General features: G+C 40.5%; 1 pseudogene across 1 annotated transcript; it reads right to left on the bottom strand.

The window, feature by feature from the left end:
* Positions 1–1,682: 1,682 nt before the first annotated feature.
* LOC308622427 (histone-lysine N-methyltransferase SETD2-like) lies at positions 1,683–3,602 on the bottom strand (annotated as a pseudogene). Its single transcript has one exon. The product of its transcript is annotated as a histone-lysine N-methyltransferase SETD2-like (transcript).
* Positions 3,603–20,178: the final 16,576 nt, after the last annotated feature.

Genomic DNA, 20,178 nt, shown 5'->3' with positions numbered 1-20,178 from the left:
GGAGGCTAAACAATACACTACTTAATAACGAAGTGATCACTGAAGAAATCAAAGAGGAAATCAAAAAATACCTAGAAACAAATGACAATGGAGACACGACGACCCAAAACCTATGGGACGCAGCAAAAGCAGTTCTAAGAGGGAAGTTTATAGCAATACAATCCCACCTTAAGAAACAGGAAACATCTCGAATAAACAACCTAACCTTGCACCTAAAGCAATTAGAGAAAGAAGAACAAAAACACCCCAAAGTTAGCAGAAGGAAAGAAATCATAAAAATCAGATCAGAAATAAATGAAAAAGAAATGAAGGAAACGATAGCAAAAATCAATAAAACTAAAAGCTGGTTCTTTGGGAAGATAAACAAAATTGATAAACCATTAGCCAGACTCATCAAGAAAAAAAGGGAGAAGACTCAAATCAATAGAATTAGAAATGAAAAAGGAGAAGTAACAACTGACACTGCAGAAATACAAAAGATCATGAGAGAATTTCTACAAGCAACTCTATGCCAATAAAATGGACAACCTGGAAGAAATGGACAAATTCTTAGAAATGCACAAACTGCCAAGACTGAATCAGGAAGAAATAGAAAATATGAACAGACCAATCACAAGCACTGAAATTGAAACTGTGATAAAAAAATCTTCCAACAATGAAAACCCAGGACCAGATGGCTTCACAGGCAAATTCTATCAAACATTCAGAGAAGAGCTAACACCTATCCTTCTCAAACTCTTCCAAAATATAGCAGAGGGAGGAACACTCCCAAACTCATTCTACGAGGCCACCATCACCTTGATAGCAAAACCAGACAAGGATGTCACAAAGAAAGAAAACTACAGGGCAATATCACTGATGAACATCGATGCAAAAATCCTCAACAAAATACTAGCAAAGAGAATCCAACAGCACATTAAAAGGATCATACACCATGATCAAGTGGGGTTTATTCCAGGAATGCAAGGATTCTTCAATAGACGCAAATCAATCAACGTGATATTAACCTCATATTAACAAATTGAAGGAGAAAAACCATATGATCATCTCAATAGATGCAGAGAAAGCTTTCGACAAAATTCAACACCCATTTATGATAAAAACCCTGCAGAAAGTAGGCATAGAGGGAACTTTCCTCAAGAAAATAAAGGCCATATATGACAGACCCACAGCCAACATCGTCCTCAATGGTGAAAAACTGAAAGCATTTCCACTAAGATCAGGAACAAGACAAGGTTGCCCACTCTCACCACTCTTATTCAACCTAGTTTTGGAAGTTTTAGCCACAGCAATCAGAGAAGAAAAGGAAATAAAAGGAATCCAAATCGGAAAAGAAGAAGTAAAGCTGTCACTGTTTGCAGATGACATGATACTATACATAGAGAATCCTAAAGATGCTACCAGAAAACTACTAGAGCTAATCAATGAATTTGGTAAAGTAGCAGGATACAAAATTCATGCACAGAAATCTCTGGCATTCCTATATACTAATGATGAAAAATCTGAAAGTGAAATCAAGAAAACACTCCCACTTACCATTGCAACAAAAAGAATAAAATATCTAGGAATAAACCTACCTAAGGAGACAAAAGACCTGTATGCAGAAAATTATAAGACACTGATGAAAGAAATTAAAGATGATACAAATAGATGGAGAGATGTACCATGTTCTTGGATTGGAAGAATCAACATTGTGAAAATGACTCTACTACCCAAAGCAATCTACAGATTCAATGCAATCCCTATCAAACTACCACTGGCATTTTTCACAGAACAGGAACAAAAAATTTCACAACTTGTATGGAAACACAAAAGACCCCGAATAGCCAAAGCAATCTTGAGAACAAAAAATGGAGCTGGAGGAATCAGGCGCCCTGACTTCAGACTATACTACAAAGCTACAGTAATCAAGACAGTCTGGTAGTGGCACAAAAACAGAAAGATAGATCAATGGAACAGGAAAGAAAGCCCAGAGATAAACCCACGCACATATGGTCACCTTATCTTTGATAAAGGATGCAGGAATGTACAGTGGAGAAAGGACAGCCTCTTCAATAAGTGGTGCTGGGAAAACTGGTCAGGGACATGTAAAAGTATGAGCTTAGATCACTCCCTATCACCATACACAAAAATAAGCTCAAAATGGATTAAAGACCTAAATGTAAGGCCAGAAACTATCAAACTCTTAGAGGAAAACATAGGGAGAACACTCTGACATAAATCACAGCAAGATCCTTTTTGACCCACCTCCTAGGGAAATGGAAATAAAGACAAAAATAAACACATGAGACCTAATGAAACTTCAAAGCTTTTGCACAGCAAAGGAAACCATAAACAAGACGAAAAGACAACCCGCAGAATGGGAGAAAATATTTGCAAATGAAGCAACTGACAAAGGATTAATCTCCAAAATTTATAAGCAGCTCATGCAGCTCAATAACAAAAAAACAACCCAATCCAAAAATGGGCAGAAGGCCTAAAGAGACATTTCTCCACAGAAGATATACAGACTTCCAACAAACACATGAAAGAATGCTCAACATCTTTAATCATTAGAGAAATGCAAATCAAGACTACAATGAGATATCATCTCACACCAGTCAGAATGGCCATCATCAGAAAGTCCAGAAACAATAAATTCTGGAGAGGGTGTGGGAAAAAGGGAACACTCTTGCACTGCTGGTGGGAATGTGAATTGATACAGCAACTATGGAGAACAGTATGGAGGTTCCTTAAAAAACTACAAATAGAACTACCATATGACCCAGCAATCCCAGCAATCCCACTACTGGGCATATACCCTGGGAAAACCATAATTCAAAAAGAGTCATGTACCAAAATGTTCATAGCAGCCCTATTTACAATAGCCCGGAGAAGGAAACAACCTAAATGTCCATCATCGGATGAATGGATAAAGAAGATGTGGCACATATATACAATGGAATATTACTCAGCCATAAAAAGAAATGAAATTGAGCTATTTGTAATGAGGTGGATAGACCTAGAGTCTGTCATGCAGAGTGAAGTAAGTCAGAAAGAGAGAAATACCGTATGCTAACACAAATATATGGAATTTAAGAAGAAAAAAAATGTCATGGAGACCCAATCTTCTGTCTTTCAGGAACTTTACTAATCATTCTTAATTCACTACCTTTTGAACAAGGAGTCTGTAAACTGAAAGAATGAGACTGTTTGATTTCCTCATTCCATTCTGTACAACAGAAAGAATTTTTAAATTGATCAGACTTAGGTGCAGATTTTGAAGGGGCAGATTTATAACGGGAAGCAGTGTTACCATGCTTGGAATATGATGACCCCCGTCGGAATCCCAGTTGATTCGTGGGAGGAGAACATCTTTTCATTGCTCCATTTTCTGAAGTCCTTTTGGATTCTCTTTCTAATTTTGAAGAACACTTTCCTCTCTTCCCCATCTAGAGAGTCTCTAAGTAAGAATGAGATGATGTGCGCCTTGAATATGTCTTCTTATACTCATCTAGTGAATCAGAACTTTCTCTTGCCCTGTTATCTGTATATGGCTGGGAATAGCGTGCCCTCTCTCTATAAGGGGAGCGCCTATGGTAACGACCATCAGAGTCATAATAATGGGATTATGACAGATGAGGGTGAACTAGTTCTGTCAGGTCTAGAGCGAGACGTGCTTCCCTGCGTCGGCAGCTGCTTCATCGGGAGCGGCTGGAGACGGCGACGCGAGCCCCCTCCCCGCGGCAGGGTGACGGGAGGGAGGGGAGGGGAGGAGGCCGCCGGTGCGGCGGCGGCGGCGGCTTGGGCCGCGTCGGGGAAGGGGCGGCCCGCGTCACTTGCTTGTTCCCTCGCTCGCTCGCTCGCTCCCTCGCTCCCTCCCTCCCTTCCTCCGGCGCCCGCCCGCCGCTCTCTCCCCCACACACTCAGCAGCTTATGATTTAATTTTTAGCCAGGAATCTCTTTCCTCCCATAAGGGAAATAATATCTCCCTTTTAATTATCTATTCAGTTATTATGGGGATGGCTGTGAAAATGTAAATTGGCTGAACTTATCTCTATAAATGAGCTTTTTTGCTTCTAGAAAACTTGTTTATGCATACATGGGTAGTCTGGTTCTGGGAGCTTGCTTGGGGCTTTATGATTATTTTTCACTTACACTCTGCTTTTGGAGTTGGGAGTTGTTTACTTATCACTGCTGTGGTGAAGGTATTAGCTAAGTTTCACTTCACCATAGTTTCTGTATTTCAGACCATCTTGCAAGACAAATTATTTTGAAAGATAACAGTTTTAGGTAGTGATGGTTTTCTTTTGAGATCTAGAGCTTATATATTTCCTAATATCTATTCATATCATTTTCTCTCCTCGCTGTTCAAGAAAACCATCAGAAAGTAACTTGTGACAGACCTAGCAATTTATCTTAAATTTGTAAAATTTTCATAAAGGATTAGATACAAAAACGTAAGGTAGTTGACTGACAAAAAATTCCTTTCTCTTTTTCAGGTTAATAAGACTAGTTTGTTCTTTACCCGTCTCATGAAAATGACTTTTTCTTGATTTGGGAAATTCTGATTTTCTAGCTCTATACCATATTGGTACAAGGCATGTGTCTATAATGTTGCAGTGTCTGACTGACTGTTTTGTAGGGGTTCTTTTTACTGTGCTCTTGCCTGGTCTGCTCCTCCTTCCAGTATACTATAAATCTTTATTTAATAGATGTATTATTCACTAACTGAAATGTTTTTAAAAAGTACAGCAGTCGTACACATTTATTCTTACTTATCAAATTTCATTGAAATATTTGTATTTCCAGAACATAATTTTCTATTTGCCAGAGCTCTCCTGTTTTCAGTGAAGTATTTTTAAGTAATGCTGCTTAATTTGAGGAGTTTTTGTATAGGATTAACTAGCAGCTCTAATCTGCTTCTGATTCTTGGCAGCTGATGAATCCTTAGGCCCCCCCCCCCTCCGTCCCATTTGGGTGTGTACTTGCAGTGTTAAGGGTAATTTACATAGCGTCAGGGAGTGAGGTTAGCTGTGTGAAGTACAAAGCTAGTTACAGACACAACAGATTAGTGACAGTTAAAATAAAACTAGGAGTGATTAACTCTTTCAGGCCAGGTTATGTTTCTTCTCTAGCCTGTTCACTATTCCCTTTATTTTTCTTGTTCTCAGGGGAGGGGGAAAAAAAAACCTGACTTCTATTTTTATCGCTACATTATTTCAGCTTTATGAATGAGAAGTGGAGTTACAGAGAAGTTAGGAAGCTTGCCTAAAGTCAAGCAGCTAAGAAGAGGTAAATCTGGGTCTTGAACCTAGGCAGACTGACCACAGAGCCCTGGGATTTTCATTAATATGCCATATTTCTGTCTCTGCTCTACAGAAAAAAAATTGTAGAAGTTGACAAGCTGTTTAAAATTCACATGAAAACGCAAAAGACCTAGAATAGCCAAAACAACGTTGAAAGAGAATAACAAAGTTGGAAGACATTGTAACATTACTGAATTTTAAGACTTCTTATCAAACAATGTATAGAGAGTTTACATACACACACACACACACACACATATATATATACACTGTCATATATATATATATGTATAGAGAGAGAGAGAGAGAGAGAGAGAGAGAGAGAGTTTATTTCTGAAAAATATCCAAAGACAAGACAATTCAATGGAGAAGGGACGGTTGTTTCAATGAATGAGGCTGGACAATGAACTTCAACCTATACCTCATACCATATACAAAATGAAGTCATAATAGATCATAGACCTAAAGGCAAAATCAAAAACTATAAAGCTACTAGTAGAAAACTTAGGAGAAAATCTTTGTGATCTTTGATTAGACAAATATTTCATAGATATGACACTAAAAGCACAATCAATAAAAATTTTGATAAATTGGATTTCATCGAAATTTAAAACTTCTGTTCTTGAAAAGACACTGTGAGAAGAATGAAAAAACCAGCCACAGACTGGGAAAAAATATTTGCAACACACATCTGTTAAAGGACTCATGTCTCAAATATATAAAGAGTTTTGAAAACTCAATAATAAGAACACACAACTCAATTTTTTTAAGTGAGCAAAAATTTGAACAAACATTTCCAAGAAGATATATGGATGGCAAATAAGCACATGAAAAGATGCTCAACATCATTAGTCATTAAGGAAATGCAAATTAAAATCACAAAGAGAGGGCTTCCCTGGTGGCACAGTGGTTGAGAGTCTGCCTGCCGATGCAGGGGACATGGGTTCGTGCCCCAGTCCGGGAGGATCCCACATGCCGCAGAGCAGCTGGGCCCATGAGCCATGGCCGCTGAGCCTGTGCTTCTGGAGCCTGTGCTCCGCAACGGGAATGGCCACAACAGTGAGAGGCCGGTGTACCGCAAAAAAAAAAAAAAAAATCACAAAGAGATATTGCTACATACCCATTATTGTATAGAATGCCTGATTAAAAAGACTGGTCATACCAAGAGTTGACAAGGATGTCAAGGAACTGGAACTCTCGTAAATTGTTGGTGAGAGTGTGAAATGGTACAAGCACTATAGAAAGCAGTTTGGTAGTTTCTTAAAAAGTTAAATACATCTACCACATGATCTAGCCATTTCACTCCTGCGTATTAAACTAAAAGAAGAGAGAATATGTGTCCACATAAAAACTTATGTTTCAATGTTCATAGCAGCTTTATTTTTAGTATTATTATTTTTTTGGTCCATGTCACGTGACATGCAGGATCTTAGTTCCCCCACCAGGGATTGTGGCATGTGGGATCTTAGTTTCTGCTGCAGTGGAAACTTGTAGTCTTAACCACTGGACCATTGGGGAAGTTCCTTATAGCGGCTTTATTTTCTTAAATATTTATTTATTTAATTTATTTATTTTCTTTTTTTTTTTTTTGGCTGCATCGGGTCTCTGTTGCGGCACTCGGGCTTCTCTCTAGTTGTGGCATGCAGTCTTCGGGGCGAGCGGGCTCAGTAGTTGTGGTGCCTGGGCTTAATTACCCCAAGGCATGTGGGATCTTGGTTCCCTGACCAGGGATTGAATCTGCATCCCCTGCATTGGAAGGTGGATTCTTTTACCACTGGACCACGAGAGAAGTGCCCAGCAGCTTTATTTTATTTTATTTTTTCCAGAAACTCTATTCTGTTTTAATGTAAAGCATCATAAGTCAATAACATTAAGAATTATATTCATGGACCTACAGAATAGGGGGATTTGTCAAATCTGCTCTTTAATATCTAAATAATAGCTTAAATTAGCTCTCTGATGAAAATAAAATGTCACATATGTAATTTGAAATTTTGCAATTTTCCCTTTAACCAGTAAAAAGGAACAGGTGAAATTACTTATAATAATATATTTTTAAAAGTAATATATAAAAATATAGTCATTTTAAAATTAATTAATATATTAATAATGAGATTTTACCTTTTTCATAATAAGTTTGTAAAATCTGTTGTGCATTTTACACTTACTGCACACATGTTAAATATTGATTGGAAAGACTTTATCTATATTTAGATTTCATAAAGTTTATAATCAAATTATTTGACTCATTTACTTGATTTTTTCCAAACATACTTAAATATTTTCCAAACATTTAAATGTGTCATATTTTAAAATTAATGTTTAAATAAAATTAAAATATAAATTCCACTGTTATCCTAGCCACATTTCTTTTTTTTTATACAGCAGGTTCTTATTAGTTATCTATTTTATACATATGAGTGTATACATGTCAATCCCAATCTCCCAGTTCATCCCCCCACCCCCTGCGGCTTTCTCCCTTTGGTGTCCATACGTTTGTTCTCTACATCTGTGTCTCTATTTCTGCCTTGCAAAGCGGTCATCTGTTCCATTTTTCTAGATTCCACATATATATGTTAATATACGATATTTGTTTTTCTCTTTCTGACTTACTTCACTCTTTATGACAGTCTCTAGGTCCATCCACGTCTCTGCAAATGACCCAGTTTCATTCCTTTTTATGGCTGAGTAATACTCCATTGTATATATGTACCACATCTTCTTTATGCATTCATCTGTTGATGGGCATTTAGGCTGCTTCCATGACCTGGCTATTGTAAATAGTGCTGCAATGAATATTGGGGTGCATGTGTCTTTTTTTTTTTTTTTTTTTTTTTTGCGGTACGCGGGCCTCCCACTGCCGTGGCCCCTCCCGCTGCGGAGCACATGCTCCGGACGCGCAGGCTCAGCAGCCATGGCCCACGGGCCCAGCAGCTACGCGGCATGTGGGATCCTCCCAGACCGGGGCACGAACCCGCGTCCCCTGCATCGGCAGGCGGACTCCCAACCACTGCGCCACCAGGGAAGCCCGCATGTGTCTTTTTGAATTATGGTTTTTTCTGGGTATATGCCCAGTAGTGGGATTGCTGCATACTGTTCTCCATAGTGGCTGTATCAATTTACATTCCCACCAACAGTGCAAGAGGCTTCCCTTTTCTCCACACACTCCTCAGCATTTGTTGTTTCTAGATTTTCTGATGATGCCCATTCTAACCGGTGTGAGGTGATACCTCATTGTAGTTTTGGTTTGCATTTCTCTAATAATTAGTGATGTTGAGAAGCTTTCCATGTGCCTCTTGGCCAACTGTATGTCTTCTTTGCAGAAATGTCTATTTAGGTCTTCTGCCCATTTTTTGATTGGGTTGTTTGTTTTCTTAATATTGAGCTCTCAGCAGCCTTATTTTTAATAGCCAAATATTGTAAGCAACCCAAATGTCTATCAACAGGTAAACTGATTAGAAAACTGCAGTATATTTATATAATGTAATGCTACTCATCAGTAAAAGTAACAAAATATTTTTTGTAACAGCTTTAGAGAGATAAAATTTACATACCATAAAATTCACCCATTTAAAGTATACAAGGCAGAGGTTTTTGGTATACTCACAGAGTTGTGCATACCATCACCACAATCAATTTGAGAACATTTCAACACCCCACAAAGAAAACCTGGGCACCTCGCTGGTGGTCCAGTGGGTATGACTCCGCTCTCCCAATGCTGCGGGCCCAGGTTCGATCCCTCATCAGGGAACTAGATCTTGGATGCACGGCGCAACTAAGTCTGCATGCCACAACGAAGTACGCCGCAACTAAGACCCGGTGCGGCCAAAATAAGTAAATGAGTAAATTGAAAAAAAAAAAAAAAAAAAAAGAGTAACAAAAAAAGAAAGAAAACCTGCACACCTTCAATTTTCCCCCCAACTTTTGCCCCCAGCCCTAGGCAACCACTAATCTACTTTCTGTCTCTATACATTTGCCAATTCAGAACATTTCATTAAAATATGGAATCATGGGGCTTCCCTGGTGGCTCAGTGGTTGAGAGTCCGCCTGCCGATGCAAGGGACATGGGTTCGTGCCCCGGTCCGGGAAGATCCCACATGCCATGGAGCGGTTGGGCCCGTGAGCCATGGCCTCTGGGCCTGCACATCCGGAGCCTGTGCTCCGCAACAGGAGAGGCCACAACAGTGAGAGGCCCGCGTTTCACAAAAAAAAAAAAAAAGGAATCATGCAATATGTGTTTGTCTGTGTGTGTGTGGCTGGCTTCTTTCACTTAGCATAATGTTGTCAAAGTTCAGCCATGCTGTAGCGTGTATCAGTACCTTATTTCTTTTTTTTAAATATTTATTTATTTATTTATTTATTTGTCTGCGTTGGGTCTTCGTTGCTGCACCTGGGCTTTCTCTAGTTGTGGCGAGCGGGGACTACTCTTCGTTGTGGTGCGCGGGCTTCTTATTGCGGTGGTTTCTCTTGTTGAGGAGCGTGGGCTCTAGGTGCATGGGCTTCAGTACTTGTGGCTCATGGGCTTAATTGCTCTGCGGTATGTGGGATCTTCCTGGAACAGGACTCGAACCCGTGTCCCCTGCATTGGCAGGCGGATTCTTAACAGGAACTAACCTGTGTCCCCTGCATCGGCAGGCGGACTCTCAACCACTGCACCACCAGGGAAGCCCCTCATTGTCGTTTTGATTTGCATTTCCCTGATGACTAATGATGGTAAGCATCTTTCCATGTACATTTGTGTATCTTCTTTGGAGAAATGTCTATTCAGATCCTTTGCTCATTTGGAAAATTGGATTGTTTGTCTTTTATTGTTGAGTTGTAAGGGTTCTTTACATAGTGTAGATAGAAGTCCCTTATCGGAGGAATAAATTATTAATACACCCAACAACACAGATGAATCTCCAAATAATTACACCAAGGGAATTCCCTGGCGGTCCAGTTGTTAGGACTCTTGTGCTTTCACTGTCGAGGGCCTAAAGTCCCACCAGTTGTGCAGCACGGGAAGAAAAAAAATTACACCAAGTGAAAGAAACCAGGCAAAAAAGTGTAAATACTGTAGACTATGTGAAATTCTAGAAAATGTGAAATAATCTATAGTTACAGAAAACAGATCATGGACAACCAGAGGGAGAGTTTAGGGGGAGGTGCAGGGAGGGAGGGTCTACAAAAGGGCACAAAGAAACTTTTGGGGGTAATGTCTATTTTCATTATCTTGACTGTGGTGATGGTTTCATGGGTGTATACATAAAACTTATCAAATTACACACTTTAAATGTGCAGTTTATTGGATGTCAATTAACCTCAATAAAGCTATTTTAAAAGAGTCCAAGGGACTTTACAATCCTCTGTTGCTTCATGTTTGTCATGTTACTATTTTTTCACCCTGAAAAGCTCCCTCCCAACTGTACTCCCCCCGATTTATTTTGCTCTTCTACCCTCACCAATGTTCTCCAACATCTCCCATCCCACCTGGCTCTATTCCTGGACACACCCTATTTCCTGTGACATTTATTGGTGCTCCTCTCCCTAAGGCTTCCCAGGTCCCAGGACAATGCATACTTAAGGCCCTCTCAGAATTTAGCCCAGTGTCTCAGTTCTGTTTAACATGGTGGTTAAAAGCACAGACTCTGAGACAGACTGCTTGGGTTCCAATCCTGGTTTTTCTATCCTGACCTTAAGCAAGTTCATTAATTGTTTTATGCCTTAGTTTCCCCCATATAAAATGGGCATAAATTGAGTGCTCACCCCATAGGGTTGGTGTGATGATTAAATGAATTACTGTATGTAAGATGCTTAGATCAGTCCCTGGCACGTGGTAAGCATAGGTAAGGCTTTGCTATTATTTATTCTTGGAATAAGGATGGAGATTTGCCAAAAATTTGGTGGGCAGCTATTTCTGGGTAGAAAGAATTTTCAGGATGTTTGGGAAGTAGCTTCATCATGGTTTTCTCTTTGTGGTAGGGTCTATTGCTGCTGGCCCTTCTCTTGTTAGAAATTCTGATTGGTGATTTTTCTTTGTTGTGTATTTCCCTCCATGGTACCTATAGACAATGAGGGCATGGTGAACCTGTTATTAAGGGGATACACAAAGGTAGCATGGGGTAAGATTATCACATGGAATTGAAATGAGCTCTAAGCCTTTGAACATTTGTTATGTGAACCTGGGGAAGGGAGCGGTATACTCCAAAATCTGTTTTTTCCAGTCGTCTTTTTTGGTCAGAAATTTGGTAAGTCACTCCTTGATTCATCAGCACTATGAGAACAGGTAGAACAGAGAGCAGAACACAGACTTATTCTGTGGATCCAGCAGAGCACACTGACCCTAGCACACCTCTCCTTGGGGGACCCCTGCTTTCTCTTTGTTTGTTGACCCAGCCTTGTAAGGCTTCCCTTTACCTAATAAAGCTTAATCCTTCACCTATGCTGAGTGATATTCTAGAATGCATTCTAAATCCTGGAAGACAATAGGTGATGACCCAGAAAGGCTCCCATGGCATGACAGAAACACACTGAGAGTCATACAGTCTATTCCTTTGTCTCAGTCCCTGTTTATTGTTGGCCTGGGGACTAGGATGATTCTCTGAGCAGAGAGGTCCCTACAGGATAATGAAAAGGTGACCATATAAATAGTTGCGTAAATTAAACCAAGGCAGTGTACTTAGTTCTAGCTGAATCTCGATACTAATTGGCTTCCTCTGACCAAATTATAAGGCCTTCTTTTAAAACTTTTAAAAATTTCTAAATTATTTTTTTAATTGTGGTAAGAAATGCACGACATAAAATTTACCATCTTAACCATTTTTAAGTTACAGATCAGTACTATTAACTATATTTACATTGCTGTGCAGCCAATCTCTGTGTCCATTAAACAATTCCCCATTCTGCCCAGCTCCTGGCAACCACCATTCTACTTTCTCTTTTTATGAATATGACTACCCTAGATACTCATATAAGTGGAATCATACAGTATTTATCTTTTGTGACTGGCTTAATTCACTTAGCTTAATGTCCTCAGAATTCATCCATGTTGTATCATGTGTCAATTTCACTCTTCTTTAAGACTGAATAATATTCCATTGTATGTGTACACCACATTTTGTTTACCCCATCATCTGTTAATGGACATTTGGATTGCTTCCATCCCTTGGTTGTTATGAATAGTGCTGCTATGAACGTGAGTGTACAAATAAGTTTTCAGGCTTCCTGCTTTCAGGGGTTTTTAAATTATATACCCAGAAATGGAATTGTTGGATCATATGGTAAAGGCTTCCTTTCTTATCTTGGAAAGAAAACATTATTTTAATGTTAAAATGAACTGACTTTATCTTGGAATAGAAAATAAAAACTGCATGAATTTTTAAGATAAAACGTAACACTTCAAAGTTATTTCATGTTATCATAAGCTGTATAGGATTGCTCCTCATATTTTTCCTCTTCTCTCCCTTTAGGGCATCTTTAGTGGAAAGTTTGAAAAGTAGTATTTCAAGACAAGTGGATTTAAAAAGGCTTTCATCAGGATCAGGAATGTAAATTCAGTACTTGCATTAATACTGTGTCCCCAGAAGAACTTTGAATTAAATTGTAACAGAAAGTTTGAAGGAATCACGTACTGTTTATGTACCCATCTCTAAACTGTATGGCTGTTAACATAACTGATGCCATCTTGGGCCCATTCAATTCCTCCTATTCTTCCACTGACTCTACCTAGGGCTGCCCTGTATAGTAAACTCTTCTCTGTCATCAAGGGCTTTGTAGTAATAGATATAGTTTAATGATCGTTAGGTCTAGGTGGCCTTTATGCTCTATTCGTCCCCAAACAGTGATGCAAACCTTCACTGCTATATTCCCAGCACTGAAGAGACTAGTTACCTATTCATAAATCTTGGCTTAGGAATGCACTTCTTGTTTCCAACTGTATACCCCCTAACCCTAGGTTAATTATGAAGTTGTCCCAATGGCATCTTGGTGGTGCCGAGTGCAGCTGTGAATGCTTCTGGATCGTTATCTGGCCAATCCCACCCTGTAAGTAAGTTACCGTATGAGAAGCTGATTCATTGATTATATGGAGCTACGTGCATCATTTTTCCGTCTCAGGATAACTTCTCAGTTCGGTGGGCACTTTTTGTTCCCTCCATCCTCCAAAACTAAACTCTTTTGGGTTTTCCTAATTAATACATAGATTTAGTGCTGAGTCTTTCCTTTCTTTCATCCAGGTGAGAAATGGGCTCTTTTAGATCCTTACCATTTATTCGTTACATTGGCATAGATGCCAGACAAAGAAATAAAAGCATCCCAATTGGGAAGGAAGAAGTAAAAGTATCTCTATCTGCAGATGATATGATCTTGTATATAGAAAATCCTAAAAAATACACTAAAAAACTTTTAGAACTAATAAATGAATTTAGCAAGATTGCAGGATACAAGATCGATATACAAAATCAATTGTATTTCTATATACTTACAGTGAACAATCCAAAGATAAAATTAATAAACAATTTTATTTATAAAAATAGGAATAAACTTAACAAAAGAAGTGCAAAACTTATACTCTGAAAACTACAAACACTGTTGAAAGAAATTAAAGGTCTAACTAATTGGAAGAACATCCCATGTTCATGGATTGGAAGATAACATTGTTAAGATGGCAATACTCCTCAAACTGATCTACTGAATCAGTGTAATCTCTATAGTGTCCCAGCTGAGTTCTTTGTAGAAATTGACAAGCTGATTCTAAAACTTAGATTGAATTTTAAGGTACCCAGAATAGCCACAATTATCTTAAAAAAGAAGAAAGTAGGAGAAGTCACACTTCCCAATTTCAAAATTTAAAATAAGGCAATGGTGGGAATTCCCTGGTTGTCCAGTGGCTAGGACTCTGTACTTTCACTGCTGAGGGTGCAAGTGCAATGCCTGGTCAGGGAGCTAAGATCCCACAAGCCATACAGCATGGCCCCAAAATAAATAAATAACAAAATAAAAAGGAATAAGATAAAATAAGGCAATGGTGATCAAGACAGTGTGGTACTGGCACAAGGACAGACATATAGATCCAAGGAATAGAACTGACAGTCCAGAAATAAACCCATACATCTATGGGCAACGGATTTTCAACAAGAGTGCCAAGACCACTTAATGGAGAAAGAATCGTCTTTTCAACAAATGGTGCTGGGAAAACTATATATTCACATGCAAAAGAATGAAGTTCGCACACACATACAAAAATTAACTCACAATGGATGTGTTGGGCTGCACCCCGCAGTGCTGCAAGCCCTGTCTTGCAGCTTCAAGACTGAAGAAGAAAGAGCCAGGAGTCAGTGACAAGAGACATCAGGGGTTTAATGGAGCAGGGAGCTAACATGTCTGAAGCAAGGTCCTGGAGTGACACCCCACCATGCCCAGCAGATGGCAGGCGGGACATGGCAGTGATCTTCACTACCAGGGGAAGACAGAGATTACTAGTTATAGGGGGAATTGATGTCAGGTTGGCTCATCAGTTGCCAGGGCAACCAGCCGAGGGGCTCGCCCCTCACCGCTGCTTTGATCAACTAACATAGTGGCGATATTTCTGATCTAAAGATTAGAACAATCACTAGCTGGGGCCAGGAGCAAGTACATAGGCATTTACTGATTAGGCTCTATGATTAAGAGGGAAGGTCAGTCATGTAAGCAGGGTGTAGGTGAGGCAGGGACTGGTCGAGCAGGGGATGTACAGAGAGCAAGAGAACAGCCATCTTGGGTGGCCTGATCATACAGGATATACGATATAAAACTATAAAACTCTTTGAAGAGAACATGGGGTAAATCTTCATGACCTTGGATTTGGCAAAGGATGCCTAGAAATGACACCAAAAGCATGAGGAGCAAAAACAACAAATAGATAAATTGGACTTTATCGACATTTACAAATTTTGTGCTTCAGAGGACACTGTCTTAGTCCATTCGAGCTGCTATAACAAAATACCACAGACTGAGCAGCTATAAACAACAGAAATTTGTTTCTCACTGTTCTTGAGGCTGGCAATCTGAGATCAGCGTGCCAGCATGGCTGGGAGAGGACCCTCCTCTGGGTTGCAGACTTCTCATTGTGTCCTCACATGGCACAAGGGGCTACGGAGCTCTGTGGGGTCTCTTTTATAAGAGCATAATTCCATTCATGAGGGCTCCACTCTCATGACCTAAGCACTTCCCAATGGCCCCATATCCTAGTACCATGAAATTGGGCATTACAGTTTCAACATATGAATTTCAAGGGGAGCACAAACATTCAGCTCCCACCATCGAGAAAGTGAAAAGACAACCTACAGAATGGGAGAAAATATTTACAAATCATATTGGATAAGAGACTTGTATCCAGTACATATAAAACACTGTTATAACTCAATAATAAAAAAGATAACCCAATTTAAAATGAGCAAAGCGTCTGAATAGGAATGAAGTATTGATCCAAACTATAGCGTAGATAAATCTTGAAAACATCATGCCAAGTGAAAGAAGCCAGTCAAAAAAGGCTACATAATATATAATTCCATTCATATGAGATGTGCACAACAGCAAAATCGTTATGTAGAGAACATAGATTAGTGGTTGCTTAGGGCAAGGGTGGGGAGAGAAGGGCGTGGGGAGAGGAGTGATAGCTAACGGAGATGGGGTTTCTTTTGAGGTGATGAAAATTGTTCTAAAATTGGTGATAGCGGTACATATTTGTGAATCTCTTAAAAATCATTGAATTGGACACTTTAAGTGGGTGAATTATACCCTATATGAATTATATCTCCATAAAGCTGTTCAAGAAAAAAAGGAGGGGATTTATTAGAAAGGCACAGGCTTGTGTAACCCTAGGGTGGGGCTGAACCTGCTAGGCCCTCAGAGGCCCTGGAACTCTGGCCCAGAGGAGGGGTCCTCACATAATCCGTAATTTACAGCATCAACACCACCCGGGAGTGCCTTAGAAAAGCAGATCCTTGGGCCACATGCAGACCTACCGAATTACATGCTCTGGGGGCGGGACCCAGAAAACAGCATTTTAAGGACGCCACTACATGAGGGATGCTGATGCAGGCTCAAGTTTGAGAATCACTTGAGCACTGTGTAGAAGCCAGGAAGCTTCTACCTCACCTGTGTATGTGTTTCTTTCAGGGCACATGTATCTTCTGTTGTTACAGACGGATTTTCTGCACTGCCCATCCTCTCCCACACCTCACAGCAGTCTTCTTGATAGGAAATGGCCACCAACCATTCCCGAATTTAAATCTCTTTTGGAGCACTAGCCAAACTGTGACTAGCATCCACTTCCAATTGCAAATTCTGGGGGAGGAACTCAGGGGGCCCAGTTTGTGTAAGCAACCTCTTCAAGGCTGTTCCCAGTGTAACCTTTGAATGGAGGAAGGTTGGGATCGGGACGGGCCAGTTCCCAGAAAAGAGGTGAGGGAAGCAGAAAAAACAATGGGTATCTCTCATGGGAGGCAAGAAAAGAAAATCTAGGATGACTAACCATTGTCGTTTGCCTGGGACTTTCCTAGTTTTAGCACTGAAAGCCTCATGTCCTGGGAAAACCCTGGGTCCTGAGCAAACTAGAACAACTGGTCACCTGAGAATTGAAGGGCGGGGCGGGAAGGGAGGGGCTTTCACTTGGGGGTGGGCACAAAAGGAAGAGAAGGAGCTTGTAAGATTCTCAAGTGAGGGCATTTAGAGACGTTGGTGCATTTTTGGTTGTCGCCATGACTGGGGTATGTTACCGACACTCCACAATGCTTGAGTCAGACTTGCACAAGGAAGAATCGTCCTGCCCCAAATGCCAGTAGCTCTCCTGTTGAGAAACCCTTCTGTGACAAAATGAAGGCATGACCAGCAACCTAGCTTCACATTAGAATCACCTGGAGCTTTAAGGTACCAAGATTGGAGCCCCAGACCTAGCCGCAGGATTTCTGATTTAACTGGTCTAGAGAGGTACCCAGGCATCCCCACCCCAGGTGATTTTTTTTCTTTTTTCCTTTTTTGGGGTGGCTGTGTAGGATATTCGTTTCAGCATGTGGGGTATTTTTTGCGGCATGCAGACTTCTTAAGGGATCTAGTTCCCCGACCAGGGATCAAACCCCGGCCCACTGCATTGGAAGCACTGAGTCTTACCCACTGGACCACCAAGGAAGTTTCCCCTCCCTCCGCCCAGGTGATTTTAATATGCAGCTGGGTTGATAGGCACCATTGAGAATCAAAGTGACATCAGGGAGGGCTGAGCTGTGGAAGTTGAAGTCTTGGGAGATGAAGTATTGGGGCTCAGGGGGAACAGGGAAGTTGAGCTGTCTGAGGCTGTAGAGAGATCTAGAAGGCTGGAGGACAATGAGGAGGGCGTTGGGTTTGTTCATGGAAGGAGGTCCTGGAGTCTGGATCCAGTAGCATGGAGCCAGAGCAGGTGCGTGCTCAGTGCCTACTAAGAGTAGAGTGGGAGGGAAGGTGGATGTAAATATCTAAATTCTTCCAGAAGCAAGAGCCAGCTGGTAAACACTTTGACCCCAGGAATCAGGGAGATGCAGGCACTGTGACAGGTGTGACGGTGTTTACTGGTGCTTGGCTGGTGGAGTAGCCAAGCCTTTGGCTTGTTTACAGCCTGGGTAGCTCATTAAGCTACCGTTCCTCGCGTATTTGAAAAGCCTGTTGGTTTGGGGGTAAAAACTTGAGATTTCTAAGGATCTCAATAAGACCAGAAGTGACAGTTTGACTCCATATTTTTGTACAACGGTAATTACTTCACAGTTGTTTACAAGGAGCCAGTTCCAAAGCACTTTCACGTGATCTTACTTGGTCCTCCTTGTATGTTGAATGGGCAGGTATCATGCCCCTTTTTGCAGCTTATGAAGGTAGTTACTTGGCTAGAGTCATATGGCCATAAAGTGGTGGTGCTGGGACTGGCACCAGGGGGTCTAATTTTTAGGATAGCCCACTTTCCACCATGCCGTACAAGAGAGAGTTATTTTTTTTTTCTCCCTACAGCCAAATGGAGTCTTCTGCATTTGTGAGGGAAGTGTAATCTGTCAGCCTGGGTGGGTTACAGCTTGACCCATATCATACCAGCTCCAATGTATTGGTTAATACCCTGAAGTAAAACTGCACTAAAAGTCAAAAACCTATGGATATAATATGACTTATAGAAATTAAGCTTGTTGGGAGAAAGCTACTTTTCCCCTCCTCTGTGTCTGCCTTCCAAAGAGAAGAGTTCAACGAGTGAAGGAAGACTTTGTGAGGAATCAAGGAGAAGGAATCGGGGCAGCTTGGACCTTGACTGAACTGTGTGTGATTTTGCTCTACCATTGCCCTTGGGTTCTCTGTACAGTATTTTTTTTATTTTTCTGAAATGAATTTCACTTTGTTAATGTTCAGAAAAATTCAAACCTATTCTGTTTTCCCATCCCTGTTTATCAGAACTGTCCCTCAGGACATCTGTCTTTAAACTTTAAAGGCTCCTTTTGACTGTGGACAGTTCATTTGTGCTCTCCGTATTCCATAGAAATTCATGATCTCTATTCACCATCCTTCTCTCCCAGCCCCTCTCACCAGTTTGAATTTGCTTTGCAAGTGAAACTGGGGGAAAAGCTGGCCACGACTGAGGGCAGTTCTGAGGTGAAGAACCAGACAAAGGCAGGTGATATCCTCAGCACGTGAGCCCTGAATGTGGGTTTAAATGAAGGAAAGAGGTTTGTCCAGTGCTGGGTTTATGGCCGTCTCAGGTTGTGCAGCTGGAGGAATATGGTATAGAATATGTGCCCTATGGATTGAAGTTGGGCCAGGAGAGGTCTGTGCTGTACAGCCTTTTGGCAAACAGCCACTAAGATTCAGTCAACACTGGCTCCTGACAACTATGACTTCCAGTTTATAGTGTCACTGTTTGGAAAAAAACACCTGTGTTGTTTTAAAAGTGAAAATAATCATTAGAAAGAAAAATTCAAATCATAGAAGCTTTATTAATGCATTTAACAAATATTTATTGTGTCCCTGCCCTATGTCAGGCACCATTGAAAACATTAACTACATGTTAATGGAGAGAGTAGCCAAAAAATAATAAAAATAATATGGAATATGTCAAGGGGTGATTCATGTTATGAAGAAACACAGACAAAAAAGAAAGTAGAAACCACTCAAAATCCCATCCCTGGCGATAACCTTTGTTAACATTTTGTTGAAAATCCTTCCAGACACCTCTCTACCTATATAGAAACATAGATATAATTTCATGTCAATGAGCATTTTCACATGCTGAGTCATAACCTGTTTCTTTTTCCAATAATATTTTCTGACATCTTTTCATGTCATAAATAAAAATTGACATAATTTTTTTCCAGTTTTGACTTTTTTTTAATTTGGAAAATTTCAAACAGAGAAGTAGAGAGAATGGTATTGTGACCACAATTACCTGTCTCCTACATTTAATAATTGTTAACATATTTGTTTCATCTAGTTTGGGGAGGACAGGGCTTATGTCTGTTAAACTAAATTACAGACTTCGTGAACATCTTACCTGTTCTGTTTCTACAGCAGTGGGGTGAAGGCCACGTCAATTCTGACACTACCTGGAGTTAGTATCAGACTCCACAGGCTTAAGGGCTCAGTCCCCCTCAAGACTGCCTTCACTTCAAACGTCAGCCTTATTTCAGGGGTCCCCGGGCCACCTGCACTACTGACCGACTGGCTACAAATTCAGGGGTTCCCACTACCCCCACAGGTTTGATAATCTGCTAGAACAACTCACAGAACTCAGTTAAGTGCTACACATATAAATAAAGATGTATTTAAAAGGCTATACATAGCAGGAGGTCTGGGAAGAAGACAGAACTCCCATGCCCTCTCTTGGTGGAGTCAGGGTATATCACCCATCTGGCATATTAACCTGTTCATTAAC

The sequence above is a fragment of the Mesoplodon bidens genome (genome assembly GCF_964165515.1).
Source record: "Mesoplodon bidens genome assembly, chromosome: 9".
In the NCBI taxonomy this organism is placed as follows: domain Eukaryota; kingdom Metazoa; phylum Chordata; class Mammalia; order Artiodactyla; family Ziphiidae; genus Mesoplodon; species Mesoplodon bidens.
Note: the sequence above shows the minus strand (reverse complement) of the source record. Positions and strands in the feature narration are given on the sequence as shown.